An 18,522-nucleotide genomic window follows, 5' to 3' on the forward strand; every position below is an offset into this window, starting at 1 on the left:
AGTGGAAGAAGTTAACTGCATGCTGCCCACAAGCACGTAGACCCCAGACCAGTTGGAATCAGGAGGTTGATGATGTTGATTCCCAATTACTCACCAACAACCAATCAGAAGAATGTCCACGAGCTGATCATCCACCCTTTTCTCTCACCCTGTCTTTAAAAACCTTTCCCTGAAAGCCATCAGGGAGTTGGGTCTTTGGAGCACTAGCAGCCTGGACTCCTTGCTTGGTGCCCTGCAATAAACGCTGCACTTTCCTTCACCACAATCCGGTGTCAGCAGATTGGCTTTACTGTGCCCGAGTGAATGGACTGAAGTTTGGTTTGGTAACAATAGTAAAGGTATGGTTTCATGATATATACACAGGGGTGCTCTACATCTTGATATAAAATGTGTTTCTTTCTGCAGATCAGAGGCAAAGACTTCTGAAGGCCAGTGCTCCAACTTGAGAAAGCTGTGGAGGCTGTGGTTCAGGTCCGGGGAATGAGCGTGGACGAAGTAGAATAGTGTGCTGACTAGACCAGTGCTTCTCAAACTGCAGTGTGCCACTGAATGACCCAGGCATCTGGTTGAAAGGCAGGTTCTGATTCAGCAAGCTGGGAAGGGGATGCTGCGATGCTACATTCCTGTCAAGCTCCTACACTTGGTTAGCAAGGCCTTGAACCCAGAGATTCTCAATAATGCTGTACATAAGAATCACATGGGAGGCTTTTCAAAACACTGCTGCCCAGGTCCCACCCCAGAACAATTCAGTTGGAATCTCTGGGGTGGGGCTCAAAATACATAGGTTTTAAAAGCTCCCCTGGTGATTCCAGTGTGCAACCAGAAACAGTGGGTGCTGGTTCCCTGGAGTACCCCCAGTGCCTGAGCTGAGGTGGGAGGGAAGTGAGGTGTGGGGTCAGGTCTGGTGTCTGAGCAAACGATCCAGTATGACAAAGGGCAAGAGATTTCTTAGTCAGCAATGGACCATTTGCCCCTTAGTGGAGGTGAAGGGAGGGATTTCTGAAGGAATTCTTTGGCGTGGGGCTACCTGCTAACCCAGGTCACATCCTCCCAGGACCAAGAACAGACCTGTGCCTTCACCTTATCAAGCAAGTCAGAGCTCCCCAGAGCTGCTCCAGGGGCTGGGCTCACATGCCCCCAGGCAGTTCAAACATTTTCAAAACCTTACTAGGGCAGTGGGAGGAGGTGCTGCCAGCTGCTCCCACACCCTGCCCCCTCTGCCCTGCTAGAGAAAGAGCCAGATGAGTCCAGAGATTACAAGCCCTGGATCAACATGGGCTATTCAGGATGAAACGCCATAGTCCTGGGTTCTGACGCCCTCTGGTGGACACCTAGAGTTGAAGTTGGTAACCAACAGACTACCGTGTCCAGGTACTCTTTTATTTATTTATTTTTTAAACTTTTAATACAGTTTTTAAAGGTTACTTTCCATTTACAGTCATTACAAAATATTGGTTGTATTCCCCATGTTGTACAATACACCGTTGAACCTATCTTACAGCCAGTAGTTTGTACCTCCCATTCCCCCACCCCTACACCCTCCCCCTCACTGGTATTAGTTTGTTCTCTATATCTGCAAGTCTGCTTTTTTGTTTTAGTCATTCGTTTTTTGTATTTTTTAGATTCCACATATAAGTGATAGCATACAGTATTTGTCTTTCTCTGTCTGATTTATTCCACTTAGCATAATGCCCTCCAAGTCCATCCGTGTTGCTGCACATGGCAAAATTTTGTTCTCTTTTATGGCTGAGTAGTATTCCATTGCGCGTGTGTGTGTGTGTGTGTGTGTGTGTGTGTGTGTGTGTGTGTGTGTGTGTGTATTACAGCTTCTTTATCCATTCATCGGGGTTCTTTTGGTTGTTTTTGCCTCAAAAAATTTATTTCTTTAGATTGAAGTTTAGTTGATTTACAATGCTGTGTTAGTTTCTGGTATACAGCAAAGTGATTCAGCTATACATATATATATTCTTTTTCATATTCTTTTCCATTATAGTTTATTACAAGATATTGAATATAGTTCCTTTGGCTATACAGTAGGTCCTTGTTGTTTATGTATTTTATATATAGTAGTTTGTATCTGCTAGTTCCAAACTCCTAATTTATCCCTCCCCCCCCCCTTTCCCCTTTGGTAACCATAAGTTGGCTTTCTACATCTATGAGTCTGTTTCTGTTTGGTAAATAAGTTCATTTGTATCATTTTCTTTAGATTCCACATATAAGTGATATCATATGGTATTTGTCTTTCTCTGTCTGACTTACCCCACTTAGTATGATGATCTCCAGGTCCATCCATGTTGCTGCAAATGGCATTATTTCATTCTTTTTAATGGCTGAGTAATATTCCATTGTATATACACACCACATCTTCTTTATCCATTCATCTGTCAATAGACATTTAGGTTGCTTCCATGTCTTGGCTATTGTAAATAGTGCTGCTATGAACATTGGGGTGCAAGTATCTTATCGAATTAGAGTTTCTGTCTTTTCTGGATATATGCCCAGGAGTGGGATTGCTGGATAATACGGTAGTTCTTTTTTCAGTTTTTTAAGGAAAACTAAAACTGTTTAGTTTCCTTTTTTAAGGAAAACTAAACTCGACACTGTTCTCCATAGTGGCTGCACCAATTTACATTCCCACCAAAAGTGTAGGAGGGTTCCCTTTTCTCCACACCCTCTCCAGCATTTATTTATTGTTTGTAGACTTTTTAATGATGGCCATTCTGACTGGTGTAAAGTGATAGCTCATTGTAGTTTTGATTTGCATTTCTCTGATAATTAGCAATGTCAAGCCTCTTTTCATGTGCCTTTTGGCCATCTGTAGTCTTCTTTGGATAAATGTCTGTTTAGGTCTTCTGCCCATTTTTTGTTTGGGTTGTTTGGTTTTTTGTTATTGAGTTGTATGAGCTGTTTGTATATTTTGGAAATTAAGCCCTTGTTGGTTGCATCATTTGTAAGTATTTTCTCACATTCTGTAGGTTGTCTTTTCATTTTGTTCATGGTTTCCTTTGCTGTGCAAAAGCTTATAAGTTTGGTTAGGTCCCATTTGTTTATTTTTCCTTTTATTTCTATTGCTTTGAGAGATTGACCTAAGAAAACATTGCTACGATTTATGTCAGAGAATGTATTGCCTATGTTCTCTTCTAGGAGTTTTATGGTATCATGTCTTATACTTAAGTCTTTAAGCCATTTTGAGTTTATTTTTGTGTATGGTATGAGGGAGTGTTCTAATTTCACTGATTTATATATGGCTGTCCAGCATTCCCAGCAACACTTGAAGACCGTCTTTTCTCCATTGTATATTCTTTCCTCCTTTGTTGAAGATTAGTTGACCATAGGTGTGTTTATTTCTGGGCTCTCTATTCTGTTCCATTGGTCCATATGTCTGTTTTTGTGTCAAAACCATGCCATTTTGATTACTGTAGCTTTGTAGTATTGTCTGAAGTCTGGGAGGATCATGCCTCCTGCTTTATTGCTTTGACAATTCTAGGTCTTCCATGGTTTCATATAAATTTTAGGATTATTTGTTCTAGTTCTGTGAAAAATGTCATAGGTAATTTGATAGGGATCACATTAAATCTGTAGATTGCTTTGGGCAGTATGGCCATTTTAACAATATTAATTCTTTATCTCCCTTTCTGATGGAATGTAGTCTTGATCTGTCACGTACCCAAGCCAATGTCAGGCACAATCAAAGAAGACATGATCCATATGCGTAATCAAGAAACTGCTGGTTGGGGGAAGCAAGACTAAACAAAGAAAGGACTGGCTCCTTTTATTCTTCACCTACTCCTTCTTTACGTCCCCCAGATCTGGCTTTCCTTGGAACTCACTGTGCTAAGTTTAGAAATGAGGAACACTCAGGGCTACTGAGGTATTTTTTCACTTTTGGACCTCCCTGCTGTTCCTCTCTCCATCTTTGTTTAAATCTCCCCATTGGTAGTGTAGATACAGCACAATCCTTAGCTGACTGTTCTTCCTCTTTCTGCTCCAGTGATGACCATCCCAGGGAAGCTCATACCTGCTGCTTTTTTGGCCACCTCTGCAGCTTGGTCAGCTAATTTCCACTCATTGCCACCCCCACCTGCAAACACACACACATCTGAGCTAATTAGGCCCACAGGATAGAGCTCCCTGCATCTGTGGCTGCCCTCTTGAACCACGATGTTCATTGGTGACTACCAGACACTTCCTTTTGGTCATGCCAATCTGAGGAAGTGGCAACAGAACCCAAACTCTCAAATCCAGCCCTCTCTCCTCGACTCCCCTGGCTCTCTCATTTGCCCAGGAACCAGACTCAGGTCCTTGGCCGCCTCTTTCCACATCCCCTCCTTCGGCACTCTTGTGCAGACCCCAGACACTGCAGGGCTCCAGCCTGCCTCCTCCTCCCCAGACTCACTTCCTCTCAGCTACCACCTTAGTGCCGTTAGGGAGAACGTGGGTCCAAGACACCTCAATATCAACAGCCCCAAAGGAGGTGATCAGGTGGTTAAACCAATGGGAAACACTAGTTGGGGAGATCCAGGGCACCTGCATAAGTGCCTGAAGAATGTCTACAAGATAAGGACAGATTAACAATCTCATCGGTAGCACATCTGAGCTATTGGGATGGGTAAGAAAGGATTGTAAAGGTACCCTAAGAGGATAGAATCAAATCTGGGTTTGAGGGAGGAAACATACATTCCCAGTGGGAGAGGGATTTTTTGTTTGAGCTAGAAAGGATCTTAGAGAACAGCAGGCCTAACCCCCTCATTTAGAAGTGAGGAAACGGAGGTCTTGAGATGTACAGCAGATTACCCAAGGACGTCCCGCAATTTAAGGATGGTGATTGAATTGGATTAGAATCTCCATGACCCAGATACAAATTCAGGGCTCCTACTCTACTAATTCTTTTTCCCAACTTTCCCTCTAGCAAATGCATATATACCATGCCAAAGCTGAGCTGCAAAAACAGAAGGGAGTAAGAATATCTTAGTGAGTTCTGATGATTTACGTATAGAAATTATATATGGGCCAGTCTCTATATGCTTGGTTGGGGGTGATGAGAAAGCACCTTATGGAATTAGTTGAGGGGAATAGCTGGATATCAAGGAAGGCTGGGGCTGAGTTCTAGCATGGGAACAGGTTAGGCCATCAGGCCTCCTTACCTTCCAGTTCATACATGCATGAATGCACTCGCACATAGTTTTTTCCTAAACACTGGTAGCCTGCGTGGATAATAGTCAGACACACTTTGAGCTGATGAGGTTCCTGGTCCTTGGTGTGAGCACTTACATAGGATAGACATTTTCAGCAGGGAGAGGAGCAGGAAACAGGGCAAAAAATACAGAAAAGAGAAGGGGCCACAGGAATGATGCTACATCAGAAAGGTGTTATAGGATCTCTTTAGGCATTAAGGAAGCCTTTTATGTATGGAGAAAACATTTTTTATTAGTTTGTCAATTATCTTATGATTTGGTTTATGCTATGTTTTTTTTTTTGCAATGCTACAATTTGTATGAAATCAGTGTATCAATCTTTTCCCACATGGCACTTGGGTTTCTTTTAATTTAATTTTTATTTTATATTAGAGTATAGTTGATTTACAATGTGCTAATTTCAGGTGTACAGCAAAGTGATTCAGTTATACATATACATATATCCATTCTTTTTCAGATTCTTTTCTCATATAGGTTATTACAGACTATTGAATAGAGTTTCCTGTGCTGTGCAGTAGGTCCTTGTTGATTATTTTATATATAGTAGTGTGTATGTGTTAATCCCAAACTCCCGATTTATCTCTTCTCCTCACTTTTTGTTTTTGAAGTCTGTAAGTCTGTTTCTGTTTTGTAAATAAGTTCATTTGTATCAAATTTTTTTAGATTCCACATATGATTGATATCACATGATATTTGTCTTTCTCTGTCTGACTTACTTCACTTGGTATGATGATCTCCAGGTCCATCCATGTCGCTGCAGATGACATTATTTCTTTCTTTTTTAATGGCTGAGTAATAGTCCATTATATACATGTACCACATCTTCCTTATCCATTCCTCTGTCAATGGACATTTAGGTTGTTTCCATGTCTTGGCAGTTGTAAATAGTGCTGGTATGAACATTGGGGTGCATGTATCTTTTCGAATTATGGTTTTCTCTGGATTTATGCCCAGGAGAGGAATTGCTGGATCATATGGTACTTCTATTTTTAGTTTTTTCAGGAACCTCCATACTGTTCTCTGTAATGGTTGTACCAGTTTACAGTCCCATGAACAGTGTAGGAGGGTTCCTTTTTCTTCACACCCTCTCCAGCATTTATTGTTTGTAGACATTTTGATGATGGCTATTCTGACCAGTGTGAGGTGATACCTCAATGAACTGTTTTAAAATTTTTATTTTATTTATTTATTTTTGGCTACGTTGGGTCTTTGTTGCTGCACACGGGCTTTCTCTAGTTGCAGAGGCTACTCTTTGTTGTGGCGCGCGGGTTTCTCATTGCAGTGGCTTCTCTTGTTGCACATCACGGGCTCTAGGTGCATGGGCTTCAGTAATTGTGGCGCATGGGCTTAGTTGCTCCATGGCATGTGGGATCTTCCCAGACCAGGGATTGAACCCGTGTCCCCTGCCTTGGCAGGCAGATTCTTAACCTTTGCACCACCAGGGAAGTCCCCTCATTGTACTTTTCATTTGCGTTTCTCTAATAATTAGTGACGTTGAACATCTTTTCATGTGCCTCTTGGCCATCTATATATCTTCTTTGGAGAAATGTCTATTTAGATCGTCCCATTTTTTGATTGGGTTGTTTGTATTTTTTGATATTGAACTGCATGAGCTGTTTGTATATTTTGGAGATTAATCCCTCGTTGATTGCTTCATTTGCAAATATTTTCTCCTATTCTATGGGTTGTCTTTTCATTTTGTTTATGGTTTCCTTTGCTGTGCAAAAGCTTTTAAGTTTAATTAGGTCCCATTTATTTTTGTTTTTATTTTCATTACTCTAGGAGGTGGATCCAAAAAGATATTGCTGCAGTATGTCAGAGAGTGTTCTGCCTATGCTGTCCTCTAAGAGTTTTATAGTATCCAGTCTTACATTTAGGTCTTTAGTCCATTTTGAGTTTACTTGTGTGTATGGTGTTAGAGAATGTTCTAGTTTTATTCTTTTACATGTAGCTGTCCAGTTTTCCCAGCACCACTTATTGAAGAGACTGTCTTTTCTCCATTGTATATTCTTGCCTCCTTTGTCATAGCTTAGGTGAACATAGGTGCATGGGTTTATCTCTGGAATTCCCATCCTGTTCCGTTGATCTATATTTCTGTTTTTGTGCCAGTACCATACTGTTTTGATTACTGTAGCTTTGTAGTATAGTCTGAAGGCTGGGAACCTGATTCCTCCAGCTCCCTTTTTCTTTCTCAAGATTGCTTTGGTTATTTGGGGTCTTTTGTGTTGCCATACAAATTGTAAAATTTTTTGTTCTAATTCTGTGAAAAATGCTATTGGTAATTTGATAGGGATTGCATTGAGTCTGTAAATTACTTTGGTAGTATAGTCATCTGACAATACTGATTCTTCCAATCCAGAAACATGGTATATCTTTCCATCTGTTTGTGTCATCTTTGATTTCTTTCATTAGCATCTTATAGTTTTTCAGAGAACAGGTCTTTTGTCTCCTTAGGTAGGTTTATTCCTAGGTATTTTAGTCTTTCTGATGTGGTGGTAAATGGGATTGTTTCCTATAATTTCCCTTTCTGATCCCTTGTTATAAGTGTATAGAAATGCAACAGATTTCTGTATATTAATTTTGTATCCTACAACTTTACTGAATTCATTGAGCTCTGGTTGTTTTCTGGTAGCATCTTTAGGATTTTATATGTAGAGCATCATGTCATCTGCAAACGGTGACAGTTTTACTTCTTTTCCAATTTGGATCCCTTTTATTTCTTTTTCTTCTCAAATTGCTGTGGCTAGAACTTCCAAGACTATGTTGAATAAAAGTGGCAAGAGTGGACATCCTTGTCTTGTTCCTGATCTTAGAAGAATTGTTCACCATTGAGTATGATGTTAGCTGTGGGTTTGTCATATATGACTTTTATTATGTTGAGGTATGTTTCCTCTCTGCCCACTTTCTGAAGAGTTTTTATCATAAATGGAAGTTGAATTCTATCAGAAGTTTTTCTGCATTGATTAAAATGATCATTTGGTTTTTATTCTTCAGTTTGCTGTGTGGTATCACACTGATTGATTTGTGGGTATTGAAGAATCCTTACAAACCTGGGTTAAATCCCACTTGATCATGGTGTATGATCCTTTTCATGTATTGTTTGATTCAGTTTGCTAGTATTTTGTCAAGGATTTTTGCGTCTATGTTCATCTGTGTTATTGGCCTGTAACTTTCTATTTTTGTGGTATCCTTGTTGGGTTTTGGTATCAGGGTGATGGTGGCCTCAGAATGAGTTTGGGAGTGTTCTTTCTTCTGCAATTTTTTGGAATAATTTCAGAAGGATAGGTGTTAACTCTTCTCTAAATGTTTGATAGATTTTACCTGTGAAGCTGTCTGGTCCTGGACTTTTGTATGTTGGGAAGTTTTTTAATCACAAATTCAATTCCAGGACTTGTGATTAATCTGTTCATTTTTGTATTTCTTCCTGGTTCAATCTTGGAAGATTGCACCTTTCTAAGAAGTTGTCCATTTCTTTTAGGTTGTCCGTTTTATTGGCATGTAGTTGCCTGTAGTAGGGTCTTATGGTGCTTTGTATTTCTGTGGCATCAGTTGTAACTTCTTTCTCATTTCTAATTTTATTGATTTGGGCCCTCTCTGTATTTTTCTTGATGAGTCTGGCTAAAGGTTTATCAATTTTATCTTTTCTTTTTTTTTTGGCAGCACTGCATGGCTTGTGGGATCTTAGCTCCCCGACCAGGGACTGAACCCAGGCCTCGGCAGTGAAAGCGCCCAGTCCTGACCACTGGACAAGCAGGGAATTCCCAATTTTGTTTATTTTTTCAAAGACCCAACTTTTAGTTTCATTGATTTTTTCTATAGTTTTCTTCATCTCTATTTCACTTATTTCTGCTCCGATCTTTATGATTTCTTTCCCTCTACTAAGTTTGTGTTTTGTTTGTTCTTCTTTTTTAGTTGCTTTAGGTGTAAGGTTAGGTTGTTTATTTGAGATTTTTCTTGTTTCCTGAGGTAAGCTTGTATCACTATAAACTTACCTCTTAGAACTGCTTTTGCTGTGTCCCAAAGGCTTTGGATTGTCATGTTTTCATTTTCATTTGTCTCTAGGCATATTTTGCTTTCCTCTTTGATTTCTTCAGTGATCTGTTGGCTGTTTAGTAACATATTGTTTAGCCTTTACAGTTTTTTTCTTGTAGTTGATTTCTAATCTCATAGCATGGTCAGAAGTGGTGCTTGATATGATTTCAATTTTCTTAAATTTACTGAGGCTTGCCTTATGGCCCAGCATGCGATCTATCCTGGAGAATGTTCCATGTGCACTTGAAAAGAATGTGTATTCTGCTTTCAGATGGAATGTTCTATAAATATCAATGAAATCCCTTTTGGTCTAATGTCTTATTTAAGCCTGTGTTTCTTTACTGATTTTTCTGTCTGGACGATCTATTCATTGATGTAAGTGGGCTGTTAAAGTCCCCTACTATATTGAGTTAACATTTGCCTTATATATTGAGGTGCTCCTATGTTGGGGGCATATATATTTACAATTGTTATATCTTCTTGGATTGATCTCTTGATCATTATGTAGTGTCCTTCTTTGTCTCCTGTAACAGTCTTTATTTTAAAGTCTACTTTGTCTGGTATAAGTATTGCTACTCCAGCTTTCTTTTGATTTCCATTTGCATTGAATACCTTTTTTTCATCCCCTCACTTTCAGTCTGTATGTGTCTCTAGTTCTGAAGTGAGTCTCTTGTAGGCAACATATACATGGGTCTTGTTTTTGTATCCATTCAGCCAGTTTATGTCTTTTGGCTGGAGCATTTAGTCTGTTTACATTTAAAGTAATTATTGATATGTGTGTTCCTGTTGACATTTTGTTAATTGTTTTGGATTTGTTTTTGTAGATCTTTTTTCCCCTTTCTTCTTTTGTTCTCTTCTTTTGTGATTTGATGGCTATCTTTAGCTTTGTGTTTAGATTCCTTTTTCTTTTTTTGTGTATATCTGTTATAGATTTTTGATTTGTGGTTACTGTGAGATTTTTATATAGCAATATATATATATATGTGTGTGTGTGTGTGTATACACACACACACACACATATATACACATACTTGTTTTAAGTTGTTGATCCCTTAATTTCAAATACATTTTAGATACCTTCCATTTGTACTCTCTCCTCTCACAATTACTGTTTTTGATGTCATGTTTTACATCTAATTGTTTTGTTTAACCCTTAACTACTTAGGGCAGATACAGATGATTTTGCTACTTTTGTTTTTAACCTCCGTACTAGCTTTGTGTGTGGATTCATTCTTGTCTTTACTGTATGTTTTCTCTTACTGATGAGCTCTTTCATTTCATAATTTTCTTGTTTCTAGTTGTGGCCTTTTCTTTTTCACCTAGAGAAGTTCCTTTATCATTTATTGTAATGCTGGTTTGGAATTCTTTTAGCTTTTGCTTGTCTGTAAAGCTTTTGATTTCTCCATCAAATCTGAATGAGAGCCTCCCTGGGTAGAGGATTCTTGGTTGTAGTTTCTTCCTTTTCATCACTTTAAACATATTGTGCCACTTCCTTCTGGTCTGCAGAATTTCTGCAGAAAAATCAGCTGATAGCCTTATGGGAGTTCCCTTGTATGTTATTTGTTGCTTTTCCCTTGCTGCTTTTAATATTCTCTATCTTTAATTTTTATCATTTTTATTACAACATGTCTTTTGGTTAATCCTGTATGGGACTCTATGCACTTCCTGGACTTGGGTGACTGCTTCCTTTACCATGTTAAGGAAGTTTTCATCTATTATCTCTTCAAATATTATATTTCCTCAGCCCTCAGGCTTTCTTCTCCTGGGATTCCTATAATACGAATACTAGTGCATTTGATGTTGTTCCAGAAGTCTCAAGCTGTCCTCATTTTTTAAATTCTTTTTTCTTTTTTCTGTTCAGCAGCAGTGATTTCCACTACTCTGTCTTCCAGCTCACTGATCTGTTCCTCTGTATCATTTAATCTACTATTGATTCCTCCTTGTGTATTTTTCATTTCAGTTTTTGTATTCTTCATCTTTGTTTGGTTTTTCTTTATATTTTCTAACTCTTTGTTAAAAACATAACTTCTCACTCTGTGCATCCCTTCTTCTCCTCAATGCTTTGATCATCTTTACAATCATTGCTCTGAACTGTTTCTCAGGGAGATTGCCTATCTCTACTTCACTTAGTTCTTCTTGGGTTTTATTTTGTTCCTTCATCTGGAACATACTCCTCTGCCACCTCATTTTGTCTAAGTTGCTATCTGTATTTTTATGTATGTGGTATGTTAGTTAAATTTCTCGACCTTGGAAAAGTGACCTTCGTATGCAAGTGACGTCGTATGCATCCCAGCGGTGCACTCCCCTCTCATCACCTAAGCTATATGCTTTAGGGAGTCCCCCCTAAGAGGTCTGCAGGGGTTCTTCTGCTGTGCTGGGCTGACTCTGGGGCCGTGTGGTAGGCTTTTTGGCCCCTAGTCTCGTTGGTTGCCTGACCCTTCCGTGTGTGGATGCTGCTGGCTGCTGCTGTTTAGCAGGGCTTGGTCACAAGGTGGCTATTGGTAGAAGCCTAGGGGGCGCCAGGGCTAGTGGTAGCTCACTGGTGGGCAGTGTCAGGGTCCTGAAGACGCTGGGTCTGTTGCCCACCCACTGGCAGGTGAAGCCAGGTCCTGGGGTTAATGCTGTGCTACTGGCAGGCAGAGCTGGTTCCTGGAGTCTGGCAGCAGGGCCCAGGGATCCCAGAGCTTGTTTCAGATCATTTGGGGCAGATGGGTTCTTGACACTGTTGGGTATGGGGGCCAGGGTGTCCCACAGGTTACATTGGCCTGCTAGTGGGCAGGGCCACGGCCCAGCTGGTCCCAGGGTAGGGTCTGACCTGCTGGTGGTGGTCTGCAGGGTACAGGATCATAGTTTTCTTGCTTCTGGCCTGCCCACTGGTGGGTGGAGCTGGGTCTTGGCACTCTGGTGCACAGGGCCATGTCTAGAGGCGTATCTAGAGGTGGCTGTGGGCTCAGGAAGTCTTTAGGAATTCTGTTTGCTGATGGGTGGGGCTGTCTCCCTGCCCAGTTAGTTGTTTGGCCTGAGGTGTCCTAACACTGGCACCTACAGGCTGTTGGGTGGGGCCAGCAGCCACCAGTAGCAGTGCTCATGCAGCTGAATGCCCCCCAAAATGTCTGCATGCAGCCAGTGTCCATGTCCCCAGGGTGAGTTTCAGCCATCTCCCCCCAACCCCCGCCACCTCTCCAGGAGGCTCTCTAAGACCAGCAGGTAAGTCTGGCCCAGGCTCCTATCAAATTCCTCTTTTTGCCATGTGTCCTGGTGCACATGAGATTTTATGTGTGCCCTTTAAGAGTGAAGTCTCTATTTTCCCCAGTCTGATGGGGTTCCTGTAATTAACCCTGCTGGCCTTAAAGCCAAGTGCTCTGGGGGCTTGTCTTCTCTGTGCTGGACCCCTGGGCTGGGGAGCCTGATGTGGAGGTCAGAACTCTCACTCCTGTGGGAGGACCTCTGCAGTATATTTATTTTCTAATTTGTGGGCCACCCACCTGGGGCATATGAAATTTGATTATATTGCAAGTCTGCTCTTTCTACCCATCTCATTGTGGTTGCTTCTTTATGTCTTTAGTTGTAGAAGGTCTTTTCTTGTAGTTTCCAGTCTTTCTCACTGATGGTTGTTCTGCAGATAGTTGTGATTTTGGTGTGCTTGTGAGAGGAGGTGAGCCTCAGATCTTTCTGCTTTCCCATCTTGGCTGCTCTCCTCTTCATTCTTTTTTCTTTCTGCTCTTCAGACTGGATAATTCCAATTGCTTTATCTTTAAGTTCACTAAACTTTCTTCTGTCTACTCAAATTTGCTTTTGAATAACTCTAGTGAGTTTCTCATTTCTGTTATTTTACTTTTAAGCTCCAACATTTATTTGGTCCTTTTTATAATTTCTGTTTTTACTGATATTTTCATTTGTTCTACATAGTTTTCCTGATTTCCTTTACTTCCTTGCCCATGGCTTCCTTTAGCTCCTTGAGCATGTTAAGTCAACTGTCTTAAATATCTTTAATAATTCCAGTGTCTGGGCTTCCTCAGGGATGGTTTCTGTCGAAATCTTTTTTCCCCTGTGATTGGGCTATACTTTCCTGTTTCTGTTTCCTGTAACTCTTTTATTGAGAACCAGATATATTGAGCATTATGTTGTTTTAACTCTGAAATCTAATTCTCCCTCTCCCCAGGAATTGGTAAATCTTATTGGTAAACTATTTTTGCAAAGTGTGTATTCCTTGTTTTGTGTGGTCACTGAAGTTTCTGTTTGATATCTCTACAGTCAGCCAGTAAGGTGACAAATATTTCCTCAAATGTCTGGCTCCCAAAGGGAAATACTGTCTCTAATCCCCTGTAAACCACTTTAGTTCATGGGGGTTGAAACAATGGCCAACCTTTGTGCTGGCCCCTCAGTGATCAAAAGCAGCAATTATCAATCAAAACACACAATCCTAATATTTGGAGGACAAGTTTCTTATTGTCCAGGAAGCTGCACCAGGAATATGGGCCACCACCTCTCCTTTCTGCTCCCTGCTTCAGAGGATGGTAGTGGAGGAATGGTAGCCACTATGTGAAAGACCAACATTCCCAAGAATTTACTGATTTACCAGTCTCTTCATCAAGCTCTACCCTGAACATTGCAAGTATTTAACTAGACTCCAGAATTCCAAAATAGTTGCTTTGGACAGTTCTTGCCAGCTCAGTAGTTGTTTAGGTGGAGAAATGGCTTCCTTCCCTGACATCATTCCATTTCTTTTTATTGCCAAATAATATCACATTGTAGGCTTATACCACATTTTGTTTATTCATTCATCAGGTAATGGACATTTGGGTTGTTTTCAATTTTTAACTATTATGAATAATGCTTCTATGAACAATCACTTATAAATTTTTGTGTGGACTTGTGTTTTTATTTCTCTTGGGTGTATACATAGGCATGAAATACCTGGGTGTAATGATTACTATTATTAACAATTATTACTATTATTAACCTTGCATTCCTAGAATAAACCCTACATGGTCATAATATATTATCCTTTTATATATTGTTGGATTCAATTTGCTAGTCTTTTGTTAAGAGTTTTTGCATCTACATTCATGATAATATTGGTCTGTAAATTTTGTTTTTGTAATGTCTTTGTCAGGTTTTGGTATGTTATACTGACATCAATAGTTTCCTCTGCCTCTATTTTCTGAAAAAGTTTGTGTAAGGTTAGTGATAGTCCTTCCTTGAATGTCTGATAGACTTCACCAGTGAAACTGAGTCTAGAGTTTTCTTTATGGAAAGTTATGATAAATTCTGTTTATTTGATAGAGGGCCATTCAGATTTCCTGATTTTTTCTTGTATTAATTTTGATAATTAAATTTGTTGGTACATTTGTCTACTTCATGTAAGTGGTCTAATTTGTTGGCATAAAATTGTTTGTGATATATATACCTTTACTATCCTTTAATGTCATAGGATCTGTAGTGATAACCTTTTTCATTCTTGATACTGGTAATTGTTTTCCATCATTTTTTTTCCTTCATTGCTCTAGCTAGGGGTTTTTCTATTTCATTTTTCATTCCAAAGAATCAGATTTTGGCTTTGTTAATTTTATCTATTGTATGATTTTCATGTCATTGATTTTTGTTCTTAATTGTATTTCCTTTCTTCTATTTCATGTGAGCTTACTTTGCTTTTCTTTCTCTAACTTATTAAGATGGAAACTTAGGTCATTGATTTTAGATGTTTTTCTAATATAATTATTTAAAACTATAAGCTTCCCTCTAAGCCATGACTATTCAATAGCACTTTCTGCAGTGATGGAAGTATTCTGTTTTCTGCTGTCCAGTACAGTAGCCACTAGCCATATGTAACTATTGAGCACTTGATATGTGGCCAGTGTGTCTGAAGAATTGAACTTTTGTATTAATTTAAATTTAGTCACATGTATCCAGTGGCTTCTGTAATGAGCAGTGCATCTCCAAGCACTGCTTTACCTGCATCCACAATTTTATGTTGTAATTATCATTAAATTTAAAATATTTTCTAATTTCCCTTGTGACTTCATCTTTTTGATGAATAAATTATTTACAACTGTGCTGTTTAATTTCCTGAGGTTTTGGGGGTTTCTGGATATGTTGTTACTGATTTTAAATTTTTAATTTAATTCCTTTGTGATCAGAGAACACACCAGGTATAATTTCAATACTTTTTAATCTGAGCCTTGTAGAGCCCAGCATATGGTCTATCTTGAATTTACCATGCATACCTCAAAAAAAAATAGTATTTTGCACTTGTTGGATGTAGTGTCCTATAAACATCAGTTAGATTGAGGTGGCTGATAAAGTGGTTCAGATCTTTGTCCTGATTTGTCTAATTGTTCTAATGACTTCTAAGAAGTGGGTGTTAAATCTACTATGGCAGAATTATGTTTCTCCCCACAATGCTATAAACTTTTAATTCATGTATTTAAGGCTATCAGGCATCCTACATACATATTTATAATTGTACTATCTTCCCAATGAATTGTCCTGTTTATCATGAAACGTTCCTATTTTTATCTACGATAATCTTTGTCTTAAAGTCTATTTTTATCTGGTGTTTATATAGCCATTCTAGTCTTATTATGCTAATTTACATGTTCTTTGTTTTCCATCCTTTAACTTTCAACTTATCTGTGTTTTTAAAGTGTTTCTTGTAGGCAGCATTTAAATGAACTTTTTGATTAGAATGTTAATGTGTCACTGATGTAATTATTGATATAGTTGGACCTTGGCATATTTTATTAGTTTTTTGTTTGTCCTCTCTTTTTGTCCTTACCAACTCACGTTTTTTTTTTAAGGTCACTTCTCCCAGCTTTACTCCCATCCACAGTCTGTTTGCCTGTGTTTACTTTTTAAGTCGTCAGGTGGGTTTCTTTTCCTTTCTTTTTTTTCTATTTTACTCAGAGTTTATCATCGTAAGCAGTGGAGGGATGGGTTATAGGGGCTTACATTGTGATACTGGAACCAAAACTCCTTTCATGAAGGTTTCACGGCTACTCTCACTTATGCATAGACTACTTTGAAAGCAGACGCAAGAAATTGGTGATTGTGGATATTTAGAGGGAGAAATTGTGGAGGCCAAGAGGAAAAACTTTTCAATACAGACCCTTCTGCACTTTGACCATTAGTATGTAAACATTTTTCAAAAAAGGCATTAACAACTAGTCAAAATAATCAATCTGGGATGGATTAAACATTAGGTAGTTTGAAGGACAGATGTAGCCAACTACAAAGGCTTTAACTCAAGCACCTAAGAAGGTAAGCCCATTGATAGCTACAAGGAAGATAATGGTATTTGATGTGTTCAATTCCAAGTGAAGGTATATGTTGCAGATAACCAACCATATGTCTCTTCAAATACTTGTTTAGGGCTGCCTCCTGGCCCATCACCTTTCACAAGGCACATTTTCCTTAGAATACAGTCATCTATTGTCTTGATTTTTTTCCAGGCTGTGCACGTGGCTACTAATTCTGACAGGGGAAAGCTTGGACATAGGTGAGGCAATTAAAAGGCTTCCCAATTCTAGTGGCTGCAATTCCTGCAAGCGTACTGAAGAATTCTGGCTGGCACTTGTAGCTACGAGATTCAGTTGTATCATGGTTTTTTTGTTAATTGCTTAGTAGAAAGCCTGTAAAATAAAACCCTTACCAATTATGCCTTTTACTATAGAGCAGCAGTGTCCACTAAACCATTAGCTATTGAGCACTCGAAATAGGGGTAGCCCAAATTGTGATGTGATAAGCACAATGGATTTTGAAGACTCAGTATGGAAAAAGGAATATAAAATGTCTTGGCAATAATTTTTAATGTGTACCTGTTAAAATAATAGCATTTTGAATATACTGATTTCAAATATACTAAAATTTCATGTTTCTTTTTAGGTTTTTAATGTGGCTAAAAATTAAAATTAGATAGGTAACTCACCTATTTTGGAGGGGGAGGGGAGACAAAATAGGTCCTGCTAGAGTTTTCTTTTTTTTTTAATTGAAGAATAGTTGATTTACAATGTTGTTAGCTTCAGGTGTACAGCAGTGATTCAGTTTTATATATATATTCTTTTTCAGATTCTTTTTCCTTATAAGTTATTATAAAATATTGAGCATAGTTCCCTGTGCTATACAGTAGGTCCTTGTTGGTTATCTATTTTATACATAGTATTGTGTTTATGTTAATCCCAAACTCCTAATTTATCCTTTTCCCTCCCCCCTTTCCCCTTTGTTAACCATAAGTTTGTTTTCCATGTCTGTGGGTCTGTTTATGTTTCGTACATAGGCTCATTTGTATCTTTTGTTTTTTGGGTTTTTTTAGATTCCACATGTAAGTGATAGATATTTGTCTTTCTCTGTCTAGCTTACTTCACTTACCATGATAATCTCTAGGTCCATCCATGTTGCTGCAAATGGCGTTATTTCATTCTTTTGTATGACTGAGTAGTATTCCACTGTATATATATACCACATCTTCTTTATCCATTCATCTGTCCATGGGCATTTAGGTTGCTTCTGTCTCAGCTATTGTAGATAGTGCTGGCTATGAACATTGGGGTACACATATCTTTTCGAATTATGGTTTCCTCCAGATATATGCCCAGGAGTGGGATTGCTGGGTCATGTGGTAGCTCTATTTTTAGTTTTCTAATGAACCTCCATACTGTTTTCCATAGTAGCTGCACCAATTTACATTCCCACCAACAGTGTAGGAGGATTCCCTTTTCTCCACACCCTCTCCAGCATTTATTGTTTATAGATTTTTTTGATGGCCATTCTGACTGGTGTGAGGTGGTACCTCATTGTCATTTTGATTGGCATTTCTCTAATAATTAGTGATGTTGAGCATCTTTTCATGTGCCTTTTGGCCATCTGAATGTCTTCTTTGGAGAAACATCTATTTAGATCTTCTGCCCATTTCTTTATTGGGTTGTTTTTTTGATACTGAGCTGTATGAGCTGTTTGTATATTTTGGAAATTAATCCAAAACAAAAAGACAACCTACAGAATGGGAGAAAATATTTGCAAATGATGTGACCTGCTAGAGTATTCTTACTGAAAACCAATGACCAATTGGACAACCACATGCAAAAAAAATGAACCATATACCCTTTAGAAAAATTACCTGAAAATAGCTCAGACCTAAATGTTAAATGGAAAACTAAAACTCCTAGAAGATGACACAGGGAAAAACCTAGATGGGTTTGGTGATCCATGAAAGAAATAAGTGATAAGCTGGACTTCTTTAAAATTAAAAAATTCTGCTCTGCAAAAGACACTTTCAAGAGAATGAGAAGACAAACCA

Source organism: Leucopleurus acutus (assembly GCF_964270905.1).
Source record: "Leucopleurus acutus genome assembly, chromosome: 5".
Taxonomy (NCBI): Eukaryota; Metazoa; Chordata; class Mammalia; order Artiodactyla; family Delphinidae; genus Leucopleurus; species Leucopleurus acutus.